We start from the raw sequence: 17,508 nt of genomic DNA, 5'->3' as shown, positions 1-17,508 counted from the left end.
ATGTAGGGTATGCAGGCCGCCCCTCCTCCCTACTACCCCCGGGAGTCCGCTTCCGTCAACTGCTCCATTCTCTTTCTTTCCGCTTTCCTAAAACCTTCCTGACAACTTGGGGTACAGCACCGCCTTGGCTCCGTCCCCGGATCTGCCTGCTCCGTGACCTTTGTCAATTTCCCAAAGATGGTACCTCTACACTTGTTTATCGTCGGGCATTTGCTGCTCTATGTGCAGCAATGACGGACGCCACATTTATTTACACCGACGGCTCGAAAACATCGTTAGGTGTAGGGAGTGCCTATATTGTTGGCGATACCCCAAATCGCTTTCGGCTTCCCGACCAGTGTTCGGTTTATACTGCGGAGCTTTACGCTGTTCTCCAGGCTGTCCACTACATCCGCCGCCATCAGCGGATACAGTACGTTATCTGCTCAGATTCTCTCAGCTCTCTCCTCAGTCTCCAAGCTCTTTACCCTGTGCACCCTCTGGTCCACCGGATTCAGGACTGTCTGCGCTTGCTTCACCTGCGGGGCGTCTCGGTGGCGTTCCTCTGGCTCCCGGGACACGCTGGTATCTGTGGGAATGAGGCGGCCGATATAGCGGCCAAGGCCGCAGTCTCTCTTCCTCGGCCAGCCATTCAGTCGCTTCCCTTCACCGATCTTCGGAACGATTTATGTCGCCATGTTGCTCAATTATGGCATGCCCACTGGTCGGCACTTCCCTGTAATAAATTGCGGGAAGTGAAAGCCCTTCCTTGCGCTTGGACTTCTTCCTCCCGAACGCGTCGTCGGGAGGAGGTAATTTTAGCTAGACTCCGGATAGGGCATTGTCGTTTTAGCCATCGACATCTTTTAAGCGGCGATCCTCCCCCACTCTGTCCCCACTGCTCTCAGCTGTGGACGGTAAGACACCTTTTAATTGAATGCCCCTATTTTAATCCGTTACGCTCCCGTCTACAGCTATCGCCTGATCTATCGTCGATTTTAGCAGATGACACGCGCTCCGCCGACCGCGTTCTACAGTTTATTAGTGACAGTGAAATGACGTCAGTCATTTGAAGCTTTTTTGGGGACAATCACCCCCTTTCTGTAGTGGATTTTTAAGCAGTCTTCTATTTTTAGTTTCTCCAATTTTCTGACTTTGATCCCATTGCTGCTAGTTTTAAATTTCGGTTTTTTACTGTCTTAAGTCACGGGCTGGGCGCTAATGACCATAGAAGTTTTGCGCCCTAAAACCACAACAAATGATGGTCCAGTGTGCTATGAGAATGTATTGCATGTGGAATACTGAAGAGAGGGAACAAATGCTTGTGGGGTAAATTTTGTGATTGTATCTGTGAATATAAACCAAGGAATGCAATGAATAACACAGTGGTAGAGCAAGTGTAGGTGAGAACTGTAGCAGGAGTGGTGCATTTTTTGAGAGCAGAAGTAGTTGGCTTGTGATGGCTCATTCTTTGTGTCTCTTCATTTGAGAATATGACTGTTCCTATATGCAAGGTGAGCAACATTTGCTGCCTACCATAGCACAAATGGACCCATAGAAAATGTCTTATTGTTTGGATCTGTTATGAATGGTTGGCACTCGAGATACTATTTAGCACACATTCAGATATTTTCATTTTTGTCAGGCAATATATTAGCTGGGCCCAACGAGACAGCAGGCGGGTTTTCTATGATTGTTCTGGGGCAAGAACATAAACGGCAGAGGAGCCCAAAACATACATTTTTCTGCAAGTTGTTTGGCGCAATGTGGAATAAGTGTGTATCTTGTATATTTAAGACTGCAGCATGTGTTCCCAGCGCTATGAAGCAATTTACTGACTGAATTCTAGTTGTACTTTCCTGCAAGGTAAACTCATTTCAACAACTTAACCCAGCCACATGAGAGGATTTGTAAATCTCATTTCATTGTGTTTCCAGGGTGCCTAATCTGTTACACGAATATTTCACCCATCGACATTAATCAATTTCACGGCATGATTCGAGTAAAACTAGCGTTCTACTGCTCAGTACGTCAAACAGCTTTTGCTGACAAGTGTATGGTTTGTTAAGTTAATGTAAATGCAGTTGGCAGTTTTCTTGGTGTCTAGTACTAACCAGCGGCCACAAAATAACAAAATCTAACGATGAGTCTTAATGGGTGTGCCGGTATTTGCTAAATGAGGTTGTGCTACTTTCGTCTGTGGGGGGGGCTAGGCGAGTGAGCAGTAGCGCGCCTGTCGGTCAAGGGGAGAACTACTGTGCAATTTTGAGTGTTTAAGATGGCGGTAAGTGGGCGTGTAAGCAACTATTAGACACAAGGAGCAAAGAACAGAGAGTCTGCCACTAATAAAATGTGTTTTACTGTTTTTTTTCTGTATATTTCTGTATTTGTTTCCCCCAAAGGAACTTGAATAGTGTAAGGTAATACTGATAGGTAGCGATGATGTAAGTACCTGTAGGTGCTTGGAACGAACGTCAGGTATAAATAGCAGTGCCAGGCGCACGGTAGTTAATCTTTGCGCAGTGGCAATATCGTAACCAATGAAGTATAACTGAGGTGCGATTATTGCTAGTTGAAAACTTTTACCAATACCCCGCCAGAGAGACGTGAAATACCGACTCTGTGGCAATTTTTGGCAGCTCCTCAGGGGGTGTAAGTCTCATGGAAACAATGCTTCAAGCTGTGTTTATCTGTGAACACATTCAGCACTTGTGGAAGTGTTTGGCTGGTGGTTGTTAGGGACCATGTACACAGACTAGGCTGTGTTCACAGATGAATTGTGTACATGTCTTTGACAGCTGGTGAGAAACATTCTCCTCAGTGTAAGATGTTGTGCAACTGCTATGTGTGAATAAAGATGCCAATGTGGACAGTTGAAATGTGGTTCTGTCCAGTGGCAATTCTTGCTCCATAGCATACTAGTGGTACATACATGCAGTGGTTACTGATAAATGTAGGATTTGACAAAACTTCTGTCAGAATTTAATGGAGGAGACTAGGGCAGTACAGTGAGAGTTGGTGAGTGTGTGGGAGGCCAGTGTTGTACTTGATTCATTTTCACAGCACTGCCAGTGTTATAATTTGTGTTTGTGTCCTGATCATTATATGGATGTTTGATCCTTTTTGGACACTGCTGTGTGTACACCTTGATAATTAGAACTTATGACCATGGAACTGCTGTTGATAATATTGGGCAATGAGTTTGTTGACTTGAGATGATTGATGTGTTAGGCTGCACAGTGCCTAGTAAGGGCACTCACATTGAATACAGTATCCTATGTGGTGTGTGTTACATGGAACAGGAAGAACTGTAATGTTGTGCAAGGCTTTGCCTCATTTTGAGAATACATACATGTGCTGTAGTGTGCAGAGCAGAGTGATTGAAAGAAAGGTAAGTGCTTGTAGCTATTTGTATGGTAGCTAATGCAGTCCCTGGTGTTGAGGTTTTGTTGAACCTTTATGTAGCTTACATGTTTCATCTAAAGGCTACTGGTGGTAAATCTCCTTCATGCAGTGATTGTGCAGTAGAATTTGGTTGGCTGCAGCCATGGTATTCACATTTTGAACAGTGTTATTAGTGCATTTCTTGGTGTATTCCTTGAACTGTGGATTTACTGTTCAAATGTGACAGATAATACAGTGTGATAGTTTAAATGGGATGGTGAGCTTAATGATGGTCCAGTGTGCTATGAGAATGTATTGCATGTGGAATACTGAAGAGAGGGAACAAATGCTTGTGGGGTAAATTTTGTGATTGTATCTGTGAATATAAACCAAGGAATGCAATGAATAACACAGTGGTAGAGCAAGTGTAGGTGAGAACTGTAGCAGGAGTGGTGCATTTTTTGAGAGCAGAAGTAGTTGGCTTGTGATGGCTCATTCTTTGTGTCTCTTCATTTGAGAATATGACTGTTCCTATATGCAAGGTGAGCAACATTTGCTGCCTACCATAGCACAAATGGACCCATAGAAAATGTCTTATTGTTTGGATCTGTTATGAATGGTTGGCACTCGAGATACTATTTAGCACACATTCAGATATTTTCATTTTTGTCAGGCAATATATTAGCTGGGGCCAACGAGACAGCAGGCGGGTTTTCTATGATTGTTCTGGGGCAAGAACATAAACGGCAGAGGAGCCCAAAACATACATTTTTCTGCAAGTTGTTTGGCGCAATGTGGAATAAGTGTGTATCTTGTATATTTAAGACTGCAGCATGTGTTCCCAGCGCTATGAAGCAATTTACTGACTGAATTCTAGTTGTACTTTCCTGCAAGGTAAACTCATTTCAACAACTTAACCCAGCCACATGAGAGGATTTGTAAATCTCATTTCATTGTGTTTCCAGGGTGCCTAATCTGTTACACGAATATTTCACCCATCGACATTAATCAATTTCACGGCATGATTCGAGTAAAACTAGCGTTCTACTGCTCAGTACGTCAAACAGCTTTTGCTGACAAGTGTATGGTTTGTTAAGTTAATGTAAATGCAGTTGGCAGTTTTCTTGGTGTCTAGTACTAACCAGCGGCCACAAAATAACAAAATCTAACGATGAGTCTTAATGGGTGTGCCGGTATTTGCTAAATGAGGTTGTGCTACTTTCGTCTGTGGGGGGGGGGCTAGGCGAGTGAGCAGTAGCGCGCCTGTCGGTCAAGGGGAGAACTACTGTGCAATTTTGAGTGTTTAAGATGGCGGTAAGTGGGCGTGTAAGCAACTATTAGACACAAGGAGCAAAGAACAGAGAGTCTGCCACTAATAAAATGTGTTTTACTGTTTTTTTTCTGTATATTTCTGTATTTGTTTCCCCCAAAGGAACTTGAATAGTGTAAGGTAATACTGATAGGTAGCGATGATGTAAGTACCTGTAGGTGCTTGGAACGAACGTCAGGTATAAATAGCAGTGCCAGGCGCAAGGTAGTTAATCTTTGCGCAGTGGCAATATCGTAACCAATGAAGTATAACTGAGGTGCGATTATTGCTATCTCCGGCGGTACACCGAAAGGTTACCGCCCTTCGATAGTGCACCTTCGCGCTAATCGAAGTGTTAGGGGTTACAGGTGCCAGCCAGCCAGCCAGCCAGCCAGCCAGCCAGCCCGCGGCAGCAGCAGTAGCAGTTCGCGGTACCGGCCTGCAGCAGTGGTCAGCCAGCCAGCCAGCCAGCCAGCCAGCCTGCCAGCCCTCCGGTGGCAGCCGCAGTCCAGCCAGCAGCAGCAGCAGCCGCCGCCGCCCCGGCCCCGTCCGCGGCAGCAGCGTCCCTGCCTCTCGCCACCGCCGCCGTCGCCGCCGCCGCCGTCGCCGCCGTCGACGTCCGTCCGCCGTCCGTCCGCCGTCCGTCCGCCGTCCGTCCGCCGTCCGTCCGCCGTCCGTCGTCTCCCAGTGTGTGTCCTGTCCTTTTAGTGTTGTGTTTTTTCTTTCTTCTTCTTGCCGTCATGTCCGCCCCCACCACCACCGTCACTACTACCACCACCGCCATCGTGTATACGTCCCCATCCGCCGCCTCCACCACAATCACTTGGTGTGCCCAGTCCCACCCCCCTCCTTCCATCCCTCCCCTCCTCTCTATCCCTTCGCCCTCGCTCTTTGTCGCCCCCTCTCCCGCTTCCTCCTCTCGTTCTGATCCCTTCCCCCCACTCCCCCAGCCTGTCACTGCAGCTCCGGCTAGGGTGGTGGCCCGTCGGGCCACTGCCCACGCCCAGCTCTCCCCGTCGCCATCGCCATCGCCATCGCCACCGCCGTCATCATCATCGTCGCCATCGCCATCACTGCCACATTCGCCTGCACCGTCTCAGTCACTTCCTCCGGCGCCGACTGCTGCGTCCGTGCCGGGACCTGTCCCTTCCCACCACCTCCCCATCGTTCCCGTCCCTCCTGTCACCACCCGCCCATCTGCCGCTGTCAAACGCCCTAGTGGCGCCTCCACTTCCTCTACTCCTAAAAAGGCTCCACCCCGCCCCCCATCCCCACCCCAAAATGCCATGGACGTCTCCCCTCCAGGCCCCGCTCCCTCCTCCTCCTCCTCCTCCCCCCCCGGTCTCTACAAATATCTCCTGTCCCGTCCCGATCCTTCTTTCCTCGAGGCCCGGAATCTCTCCCTCCTCCTCCGCCAACATTTCCCAGGCGCCCCCATCTCTCTCCTTACTCCCAGACGGGTTTCTGTTCTTATCTCCTCCCCCAGCCCGACCCTCCATACTGACATCCTCTCCCGCCTCCCCATCACCCGTTTTGGTCCTCACGCCTCCCTCACCCCTGCTCCCTCCCCATCTCCTCCCCGCCAACCCCAACCCCCGCGTCGCCCGCCGACCCTCACCGCCGTGATCACTCGGCTTAGCCCGTCGATCACGGAGGAGGAGGTGCTGGCGGAGCTGAAGGCCCATCCCACCCTGGTGGTGCGGGCAGTCCGCCGCATCTTCAACGCGACCGGCCCCACCCGCCTTATGCGGGTTTTCTCAGAGGACGCCCCCTCCATTGACCGTCTCCTGAAGGAGGGTGCCCTCCTCTTCAATCAGCGGTACAAAGTCGACCCCTCCCGTTCCCCCCCTCAATCCCTGCGCTGCCAGAGATGTCTGCGCTACAATGCACACACAACAGCCGAGTGCCGCGAGGCCCCCACATGCCCGCATTGTCGCCAAGCGCACTTCCTCCGGCAGTGCCCCAACCTCCAATCCCCTCCCTCCTGTAATACCTGCAGCCTCCCCCACCCTCCCTACTCCCAAAAGTGTAAAGCCCGGCCCCCTCCCACCACCCCTGAACTCACCGTCCCTGTCCGTCCCCTGGACGCCCCCACCCCTCCGGGTAATTCCCTTCGTCCCCCCCCCACTGCTGAGGACATCATCCGGTTCCTCACCATTGTCCTCCAAAACGTCCATCCCTTTCAGCGCCCCCACACCCTCCAACAGATCTCCCTCGCCGCCCGTTCCATATTCCACCTTAAAATGTACGCCACCTATTCCAATAACCAGGCCCATTTCACCTTCTCCCGCCTTGACACCCTCGTCTAGATCCTTATCATGGCGCGACAGCATCGTATCCTTTTCAACAATATCCGCTCCCTTCCCGCCAACAAGAACCTCTTCCTGCACACCCTTGCTACCCACCGTGTGGATGCCTTCCTTCTCAATGAAACCTTCCTCCAACCCCACCACTCCATCCACACCTCCCCCTATCTCCTCCACCGCTCCGATAATCCCCTCCCAGTTGCGCGTGGCGGAGTTGCCATTGGCCACCACCGCCAGATCCCCGTTCGGCTCCAACCTCTCCTTCCCGACCCCACCGAACACCTGATCCTTAGTCTCTTCTTCCCCGGCCTTACCGTTACCTGTGCCACCATCTATGTCCGCCCCAACGCCCCTCTTCCTTTCGACTTCCTCTCCCACATCGACCGTACCTTCTCCTCCTATGTGATCGCCGCCGACCTCAACATCCATAGTCGCTCCGCTGCCCAGCTACGGCGGTGGCATCGGTTCCTCTCCTCCCTTCAAGGCGACCTCATCCCCATCCCCCAGCACACCCGTCCCGAATCCAACTCCACTCCCGATGTTATTCTCTCCTCCCCCAACCTCCTTGGTCGCATTACGGTGGATGTCCTGGAGCCTATTGGTAGCGACCATCTCCCTGTCCTCCTCACCGTTTCAGACGGCCGTCACCCCCGCCCCGACCCTCGTCATGACCCTCCCCCTAAGTACATCCATGACTATTCCCGTGCCGACTGGAATGCCTACCGGGATACCCTCTCCGCTCAGGTCGATAGCCACCCTCTCGCCTACCGCCGTCCCGATGATGTCACCCATGCCGCCTCCTTTCTCCAGCAGACCTTGTCTGAGGCCGTGGAGGCCCACGTCCCTACTGTTGCAATCCACCCTCACCGTCCTACCTTACCACCACAGGCCGTCCTCCTCCTCCGTGAATCCCGTCGTCTCTACCGTGCCTTCCTCCGCACGCGTGACCCGGACACCCTACGACGCCACCGGCAACTACAGCGACACATTCGAAATTTGCTCGCGGCTAAGAAACGCCGGGACTGGCGACAGACATGCACCCGTTTAAATGCTACCCTCCCTGTAAACTCGTCCAAGTTCTGGACCGCCTTCCGTCGCCTTACCGGAACCAAACCCTCCCCCTACTATCCTCTTCTCCACGATGATCACCCCTTCCCTGACGCCCTTAGTAAGGCCAATCACTTTGCCTCCTACCTGTCCGATGTGTTTTCCATCCCTGATGATCCCCAGTTCGATTACTCCCTCTTCCCAGATATCCGCGATCGAACTGACACCTCTGTCCCTCCCCTCGCTCCTGGTTTCCAGTACTTGGACAACATTCCACACACGGAACTTAACGCCCCCATCACTACACAGGATCTCATTACTACACTCCGCACCAAACGCAACACCGCTCCTGGTCACGATCGTGTCACCTACCGTCACCTTCGTGAAGCTCCTGTCTCTTTTCTCTCCACCCTGGCCAGGCTCTACAATGTAGTCCTGTCCACTGGTTACTACCCCGACCTGTGGAAAACCTCCCGTATCCTCATGTTCCTCAAACCTGGCAAACCGCCGTCCGCCGTTTCCTCCTACCGTCCCATCAGCCTTACCTCGGTCTTCAGCAAGGTCCTGGAATCTATCCTCACCCGCCGCATCCACCAGCATCTCCGCCAGCACCGCCTCCTCCCCGTTACCCAGTGTGGCTTTCGGCCGTCCTTCTCTTCAGACGATCTTCTCCTTCACCTCACTCATCTCCTTTCCGAACAGCTAAATTCCCGTCGCTCCGCAATCTTCCTCTCTCTTGACCTCGAACGCGCATATGACCGCGTATGGCATTCCGGTCTCCTCTTCAAGCTCCAAACCTTCGCCCTTCCCATTAACTACGTTCGTCTGATCGGTTCCTTTCTCTCCCGCCGTCCTTCCCATGTCACCATCCATAACACTGATTCCTACACCTTTTTCCCCTCCGCCGGTGTGCCCCAAGGCTCCGTCCTCTCCCCCCTTCTGTACTTGTTGTACACGGCGGACATGCCGCCGCCGTCACCCCCCGTCCACCTTCTCCAGTTTGCCGATGACACCGCCTTCCTTGCCCTTGCCCCCACCCTGCGACGCTCCCAACACCTTCTCCAATCCCATCTTGACCGGTTCACCGCTTGGTGCAACCAGTGGTTGCTCAAGGTCAATCCTTCCAAAACCCAGGCGATCATTGTAGGCAAAACCACTCCCTCCTTCCGCCTCCTTGATTTCTATCTCACCGTTTATGGCCGTCCCATCGCTCTCACCCCCACCCTTAAGTACCTTGGCGTCACCCTCGACCGTCGCCTCTCCTGGACTCCCCATCTCCAGACAATCCAAGCCAAGGCACGTTCCCGACTCCGTCTCCTCAAGCTCCTTTCCGGCCGAACGTGGGGTCTGGACCCCTCCACCATCCTCCACACCTATAAGTCCCTCATCCGCCCTATCCTCTGTTACGCCCATCCCGCCTGGATCTCCGCCCCCCCTTCCTTTTATGAATCCCTCCAAATCCTTGAACGCCATGCTCTCCGCCTTGCCTATCGCATCCGTCTCCCTTCCCCCACGCGGATCCTGTATGACCTTATCCCCTTCCCCCACCTCCTCCTCTTCCTCGAAAGGATACGAATCCTCTACACCTCCCGTAAACTCGATCCTCCTCACCCGCTCGTCTCCCCGATCCTCTCCCACCCCCGCCCGCTGCCGCGCCTGTACTCCCATGTCCCGCCTGGTCTCCATCTCTCCACCCTCCATACCCTCTCCCAAGGTGGCTTCCGCCAGCTCCCCCTCCCTGATGATGTCCTCCTCCCCTGCATCTACCCCTCCTATCAACTTTGATCCTTCCCCCCCCCCTCCTGTGTCCTTTCCTTTCGGCACCCTCCCTCCCCCCCTTTCCCTTCCCTTCTCTTTCCTTTCCCCCTCCCTCCTGCCCTCTCCTCCGGGCTTCCCCTCCCCCTTCCTCCCTTCCCCTCTCTCCTTTGCCCATGGCATCTCTGCTCTCCCCTCTCCCATCTCCCCTTCCTCCTCCTCCACCCCCCTCTTGGCAGGTCCCCGGACTCGTACACGCTCAGTGAACATTCGCGCGCCGGAGACCATCGCCACCAGTGTTTAGTGTGTGTGCATCGTATTGTGTTTCGTGCAGTCCCGACTCAACTGTTCACGTGTGGCGTCGCCGTTCTCCGTGTTTTGTGCGCCATGTTTCCCAGTGTTAGTGTTTTTTCGTCCAACGTGAACGGCTTCTTGTCTCTTGTTTTTTTGTATCTCCATGTTTTTGCCCGCCGTCTTTTTTGTATATCACATCTCTATCATGTTTATTGTCCAACTAAAGGCTGAAGAGCAGCGACCTATGCTGCTGCCAGCCCACCTGTATAGGTGTTTAAATTACAATAAAGGAAAAAAAAAAAAAAAAAAAAAAAAGATTATTGCTAGTTGAAAACTTTTACCAATACCCCGCCAGAGAGACGTGAAATACCGACTCTGTGGCAATTTTTGGCAGCTCCTCAGGGGGTGTAAGTCTCATGGAAACAATGCTTCAAGCTGTGTTTATCTGTGAACACATTCAGCACTTGTGGAAGTGTTTGGCTGGTGGTTGTTAGGGACCATGTACACAGACTAGGCTGTGTTCACAGATGAATTGTGTACATGTCTTTGACAGCTGGTGAGAAACATTCTCCTCAGTGTAAGATGTTGTGCAACTGCTATGTGTGAATAAAGATGCCAATGTGGACAGTTGAAATGTGGTTCTGTCCAGTGGCAATTCTTGCTCCATAGCATACTAGTGGTACATACATGCAGTGGTTACTGATAAATGTAGGATTTGACAAAACTTCTGTCAGAATTTAATGGAGGAGACTAGGGCAGTACAGTGAGAGTTGGTGAGTGTGTGGGAGGCCAGTGTTGTACTTGATTCATTTTCACAGCACTGCCAGTGTTATAATTTGTGTTTGTGTCCTGATCATTATATGGATGTTTGATCCTTTTTGGACACTGCTGTGTGTACACCTTGATAATTAGAACTTATGACCATGGAACTGCTGTTGATAATATTGGGCAATGAGTTTGTTGACTTGAGATGATTGATGTGTTAGGCTGCACAGTGCCTAGTAAGGGCACTCACATTGAATACAGTATCCTATGTGGTGTGTGTTACATGGAACAGGAAGAACTGTAATGTTGTGCAAGGCTTTGCCTCATTTTGAGAATACATACATGTGCTGTAGTGTGCAGAGCAGAGTGATTGAAAGAAAGGTAAGTGCTTGTAGCTATTTGTATGGTAGCTAATGCAGTCCCTGGTGTTGAGGTTTTGTTGAACCTTTATGTAGCTTACATGTTTCATCTAAAGGCTACTGGTGGTAAATCTCCTTCATGCAGTGATTGTGCAGTAGAATTTGGTTGGCTGCAGCCATGGTATTCACATTTTGAACAGTGTTATTAGTGCATTTCTTGGTGTATTCCTTGAACTGTGGATTTACTGTTCAAATGTGACAGATAATACAGTGTGATAGTTTAAATGGGATGGTGAGCTTAATGATGGTCCAGTGTGCTATGAGAATGTATTGCATGTGGAATACTGAAGAGAGGGAACAAATGCTTGTGGGGTAAATTTTGTGATTGTATCTGTGAATATAAACCAAGGAATGCAATGAATAACACAGTGGTAGAGCAAGTGTAGGTGAGAACTGTAGCAGGAGTGGTGCATTTTTTGAGAGCAGAAGTAGTTGGCTTGTGATGGCTCATTCTTTGTGTCTCTTCATTTGAGAATATGACTGTTCCTATATGCAAGGTGAGCAACATTTGCTGCCTACCATAGCACAAATGGACCCATAGAAAATGTCTTATTGTTTGGATCTGTTATGAATGGTTGGCACTCGAGATACTATTTAGCACACATTCAGATATTTTCATTTTTGTCAGGCAATATATTAGCTGGGGCCAACGAGACAGCAGGCGGGTTTTCTATGATTGTTCTGGGGCAAGAACATAAACGGCAGAGGAGCCCAAAACATACATTTTTCTGCAAGTTGTTTGGCGCAATGTGGAATAAGTGTGTATCTTGTATATTTAAGACTGCAGCATGTGTTCCCAGCGCTATGAAGCAATTTACTGACTGAATTCTAGTTGTACTTTCCTGCAAGGTAAACTCATTTCAACAACTTAACCCAGCCACATGAGAGGATTTGTAAATCTCATTTCATTGTGTTTCCAGGGTGCCTAATCTGTTACACGAATATTTCACCCATCGACATTAATCAATTTCACGGCATGATTCGAGTAAAACTAGCGTTCTACTGCTCAGTACGTCAAACAGCTTTTGCTGACAAGTGTATGGTTTGTTAAGTTAATGTAAATGCAGTTGGCAGTTTTCTTGGTGTCTAGTACTAACCAGCGGCCACAAAATAACAAAATCTAACGATGAGTCTTAATGGGTGTGCCGGTATTTGCTAAATGAGGTTGTGCTACTTTCGTCTGTGGGGGGGGGCTAGGCGAGTGGGCAGTAGCGCGCCTGTCGGTCAAGGGGAGAACTACTGTGCAATTTTGAGTGTTTAAGATGGCGGTAAGTGGGCGTGTAAGCAACTATTAGACACAAGGAGCAAAGAACAGAGAGTCTGCCACTAATAAAATGTGTTTTACTGTTTTTTTTTTCTGTATATTTCTGTATTTGTTTCCCCCAAAGGAACTTGAATAGTGTAAGGTAATACTGATAGGTAGCGATGATGTAAGTACCTGTAGGTGCTTGGAACGAACGTCAGGTATAAATAGCAGTGCCAGGCGCAAGGTAGTTAATCTTTGCGCAGTGGCAATATCGTAACCAATGAAGTATAACTGAGGTGCGATTATTGCTAGTTGAAAACTTTTACCAATACCCCGCCAGAGAGACGTGAAATACCGACTCTGTGGCAATTTTTGGCAGCTCCTCAGGGGGTGTAAGTCTCATGGAAACAATGCTTCAAGCTGTGTTTATCTGTGAACACATTCAGCACTTGTGGAAGTGTTTGGCTGGTGGTTGTTAGGGACCATGTACACAGACTAGGCTGTGTTCACAGATGAATTGTGTACATGTCTTTGACAGCTGGTGAGAAACATTCTCCTCAGTGTAAGATGTTGTGCAACTGCTATGTGTGAATAAAGATGCCAATGTGGACAGTTGAAATGTGGTTCTGTCCAGTGGCAATTCTTGCTCCATAGCATACTAGTGGTACATACATGCAGTGGTTACTGATAAATGTAGGATTTGACAAAACTTCTGTCAGAATTTAATGGAGGAGACTAGGGCAGTACAGTGAGAGTTGGTGAGTGTGTGGGAGGCCAGTGTTGTACTTGATTCATTTTCACAGCACTGCCAGTGTTATAATTTGTGTTTGTGTCCTGATCATTATATGGATGTTTGATCCTTTTTGGACACTGCTGTGTGTACACCTTGATAATTAGAACTTATGACCATGGAACTGCTGTTGATAATATTGGGCAATGAGTTTGTTGACTTGAGATGATTGATGTGTTAGGCTGCACAGTGCCTAGTAAGGGCACTCACATTGAATACAGTATCCTATGTGGTGTGTGTTACATGGAACAGGAAGAACTGTAATGTTGTGCAAGGCTTTGCCTCATTTTGAGAATACATACATGTGCTGTAGTGTGCAGAGCAGAGTGATTGAAAGAAAGGTAAGTGCTTGTAGCTATTTGTATGGTAGCTAATGCAGTCCCTGGTGTTGAGGTTTTGTTGAACCTTTATGTAGCTTACATGTTTCATCTAAAGGCTACTGGTGGTAAATCTCCTTCATGCAGTGATTGTGCAGTAGAATTTGGTTGGCTGCAGCCATGGTATTCACATTTTGAACAGTGTTATTAGTGCATTTCTTGGTGTATTCCTTGAACTGTGGATTTACTGTTCAAATGTGACAGATAATACAGTGTGATAGTTTAAATGGGATGGTGAGCTTAATGATGGTCCAGTGTGCTATGAGAATGTATTGCATGTGGAATACTGAAGAGAGGGAACAAATGCTTGTGGGGTAAATTTTGTGATTGTATCTGTGAATATAAACCAAGGAATGCAATGAATAACACAGTGGTAGAGCAAGTGTAGGTGAGAACTGTAGCAGGAGTGGTGCATTTTTTGAGAGCAGAAGTAGTTGGCTTGTGATGGCTCATTCTTTGTGTCTCTTCATTTGAGAATATGACTGTTCCTATATGCAAGGTGAGCAACATTTGCTGCCTACCATAGCACAAATGGACCCATAGAAAATGTCTTATTGTTTGGATCTGTTATGAATGGTTGGCACTCGAGATACTATTTAGCACACATTCAGATATTTTCATTTTTGTCAGGCAATATATTAGCTGGGGCCAACGAGACAGCAGGCGGGTTTTCTATGATTGTTCTGGGGCAAGAACATAAACGGCAGAGGAGCCCAAAACATACATTTTTCTGCAAGTTGTTTGGCGCAATGTGGAATAAGTGTGTATCTTGTATATTTAAGACTGCAGCATGTGTTCCCAGCGCTATGAAGCAATTTACTGACTGAATTCTAGTTGTACTTTCCTGCAAGGTAAACTCATTTCAACAACTTAACCCAGCCACATGAGAGGATTTGTAAATCTCATTTCATTGTGTTTCCAGGGTGCCTAATCTGTTACACGAATATTTCACCCATCGACATTAATCAATTTCACGGCATGATTCGAGTAAAACTAGCGTTCTACTGCTCAGTACGTCAAACAGCTTTTGCTGACAAGTGTATGGTTTGTTAAGTTAATGTAAATGCAGTTGGCAGTTTTCTTGGTGTCTAGTACTAACCAGCGGCCACAAAATAACAAAATCTAACGATGAGTCTTAATGGGTGTGCCGGTATTTGCTAAATGAGGTTGTGCTACTTTCGTCTGTGGGGGGGGCTAGGCGAGTGAGCAGTAGCGCGCCTGTCGGTCAAGGGGAGAACTACTGTGCAATTTTGAGTGTTTAAGATGGCGGTAAGTGGGCGTGTAAGCAACTATTAGACACAAGGAGCAAAGAACAGAGAGTCTGCCACTAATAAAATGTGTTTTACTGTTTTTTTTCTGTATATTTCTGTATTTGTTTCCCCCAAAGGAACTTGAATAGTGTAAGGTAATACTGATAGGTAGCGATGATGTAAGTACCTGTAGGTGCTTGGAACGAACGTCAGGTATAAATAGCAGTGCCAGGCGCAAGGTAGTTAATCTTTGCGCAGTGGCAATATCGTAACCAATGAAGTATAACTGAGGTGCGATTATTGCTAGTTGAAAACTTTTACCAATACCCCGCCAGAGAGACGTGAAATACCGACTCTGTGGCAATTTTTGGCAGCTCCTCAGGGGGTGTAAGTCTCATGGAAACAATGCTTCAAGCTGTGTTTATCTGTGAACACATTCAGCACTTGTGGAAGTGTTTGGCTGGTGGTTGTTAGGGACCATGTACACAGACTAGGCTGTGTTCACAGATGAATTGTGTACATGTCTTTGACAGCTGGTGAGAAACATTCTCCTCAGTGTAAGATGTTGTGCAACTGCTATGTGTGAATAAAGATGCCAATGTGGACAGTTGAAATGTGGTTCTGTCCAGTGGCAATTCTTGCTCCATAGCATACTAGTGGTACATACATGCAGTGGTTACTGATAAATGTAGGATTTGACAAAACTTCTGTCAGAATTTAATGGAGGAGACTAGGGCAGTACAGTGAGAGTTGGTGAGTGTGTGGGAGGCCAGTGTTGTACTTGATTCATTTTCACAGCACTGCCAGTGTTATAATTTGTGTTTGTGTCCTGATCATTATATGGATGTTTGATCCTTTTTGGACACTGCTGTGTGTACACCTTGATAATTAGAACTTATGACCATGGAACTGCTGTTGATAATATTGGGCAATGAGTTTGTTGACTTGAGATGATTGATGTGTTAGGCTGCACAGTGCCTAGTAAGGGCACTCACATTGAATACAGTATCCTATGTGGTGTGTGTTACATGGAACAGGAAGAACTGTAATGTTGTGCAAGGCTTTGCCTCATTTTGAGAATACATACATGTGCTGTAGTGTGCAGAGCAGAGTGATTGAAAGAAAGGTAAGTGCTTGTAGCTATTTGTATGGTAGCTAATGCAGTCCCTGGTGTTGAGGTTTTGTTGAACCTTTATGTAGCTTACATGTTTCATCTAAAGGCTACTGGTGGTAAATCTCCTTCATGCAGTGATTGTGCAGTAGAATTTGGTTGGCTGCAGCCATGGTATTCACATTTTGAACAGTGTTATTAGTGCATTTCTTGGTGTATTCCTTGAACTGTGGATTTACTGTTCAAATGTGACAGATAATACAGTGTGATAGTTTAAATGGGATGGTGAGCTTAATGATGGTCCAGTGTGCTATGAGAATGTATTGCATGTGGAATACTGAAGAGAGGGAACAAATGCTTGTGGGGTAAATTTTGTGATTGTATCTGTGAATATAAACCAAGGAATGCAATGAATAACACAGTGGTAGAGCAAGTGTAGGTGAGAACTGTAGCAGGAGTGGTGCATTTTTTGAGAGCAGAAGTAGTTGGCTTGTGATGGCTCATTCTTTGTGTCTCTTCATTTGAGAATATGACTGTTCCTATATGCAAGGTGAGCAACATTTGCTGCCTACCATAGCACAAATGGACCCATAGAAAATGTCTTATTGTTTGGATCTGTTATGAATGGTTGGCACTCGAGATACTATTTAGCACACATTCAGATATTTTCATTTTTGTCAGGCAATATATTAGCTGGGGCCAACGAGACAGCAGGCGGGTTTTCTATGATTGTTCTGGGGCAAGAACATAAACGGCAGAGGAGCCCAAAACATACATTTTTCTGCAAGTTGTTTGGCGCAATGTGGAATAAGTGTGTATCTTGTATATTTAAGACTGCAGCATGTGTTCCCAGCGCTATGAAGCAATTTACTGACTGAATTCTAGTTGTACTTTCCTGCAAGGTAAACTCATTTCAACAACTTAACCCAGCCACATGAGAGGATTTGTAAATCTCATTTCATTGTGTTTCCAGGGTGCCTAATCAGTTACACGAATATTTCACCCATCGACATTAATCAATTTCACGGCATGATTCGAGTAAAACTAGCGTTCTACTGCTCAGTACGTCAAACAGCTTTTGCTGACAAGTGTATGGTTTGTTAAGTTAATGTAAATGCAGTTGGCAGTTTTCTTGGTGTCTAGTACTAACCAGCGGCCACAAAATAACAAAATCTAACGATGAGTCTTAATGGGTGTGCCGGTATTTGCTAAATGAGGTTGTGCTACTTTCGTCTGTGGGGGGGCTAGGCGAGTGAGCAGTAGCGCGCCTGTCGGTCAAGGGGAGAACTACTGTGCAATTTTGAGTGTTTAAGATGGCGGTAAGTGGGCGTGTAAGCAACTATTAGACACAAGGAGCAAAGAACAGAGAGTCTGCCACTAATAAAATGTGTTTTACTGTTTTTTTTTCTGTATATTTCTGTATTTGTTTCCCCCAAAGGAACTTGAATAGTGTAAGGTAATACTGATAGGTAGCGA

At 47.9% G+C, this 17,508-nt stretch overlaps 3 non-coding genes and 2 pseudogenes across 3 annotated transcripts; all 5 read left to right on the top strand.

Moving 5' to 3' along the window:
- Positions 1-2,490: 2,490 nt before the first annotated feature.
- LOC126107049 (U4 spliceosomal RNA) lies at positions 2,491-2,630 on the top strand. The gene has a single exon (XR_007523474.1). It is a non-coding gene; the product is annotated as a U4 spliceosomal RNA (small nuclear RNA).
- A 2,274-nt stretch (positions 2,631-4,904) lies between these two features.
- Positions 4,905-4,967, top strand: LOC126107072 (U4 spliceosomal RNA; annotated as a pseudogene).
- A 5,425-nt stretch (positions 4,968-10,392) lies between these two features.
- LOC126107077 (U4 spliceosomal RNA) lies at positions 10,393-10,480 on the top strand (annotated as a pseudogene).
- Positions 10,481-12,755: 2,275 nt separating this feature from the next.
- Positions 12,756-12,895, top strand: LOC126107048 (U4 spliceosomal RNA). The gene has a single exon (XR_007523473.1). It is a non-coding gene; the product is annotated as a U4 spliceosomal RNA (small nuclear RNA).
- Positions 12,896-15,167: 2,272 nt separating this feature from the next.
- LOC126107047 (U4 spliceosomal RNA) lies at positions 15,168-15,307 on the top strand. The gene has a single exon (XR_007523472.1). It is a non-coding gene; the product is annotated as a U4 spliceosomal RNA (small nuclear RNA).
- The last annotated feature ends 2,201 nt before the right edge of the window (positions 15,308-17,508 follow it).

Source organism: Schistocerca cancellata, chromosome 10, assembly GCF_023864275.1.
Source record: "Schistocerca cancellata isolate TAMUIC-IGC-003103 chromosome 10, iqSchCanc2.1, whole genome shotgun sequence".
In the NCBI taxonomy this organism is placed as follows: Eukaryota; Metazoa; Arthropoda; class Insecta; order Orthoptera; family Acrididae; genus Schistocerca; species Schistocerca cancellata.
Note: the sequence above shows the minus strand (reverse complement) of the source record. Positions and strands in the feature narration are given on the sequence as shown.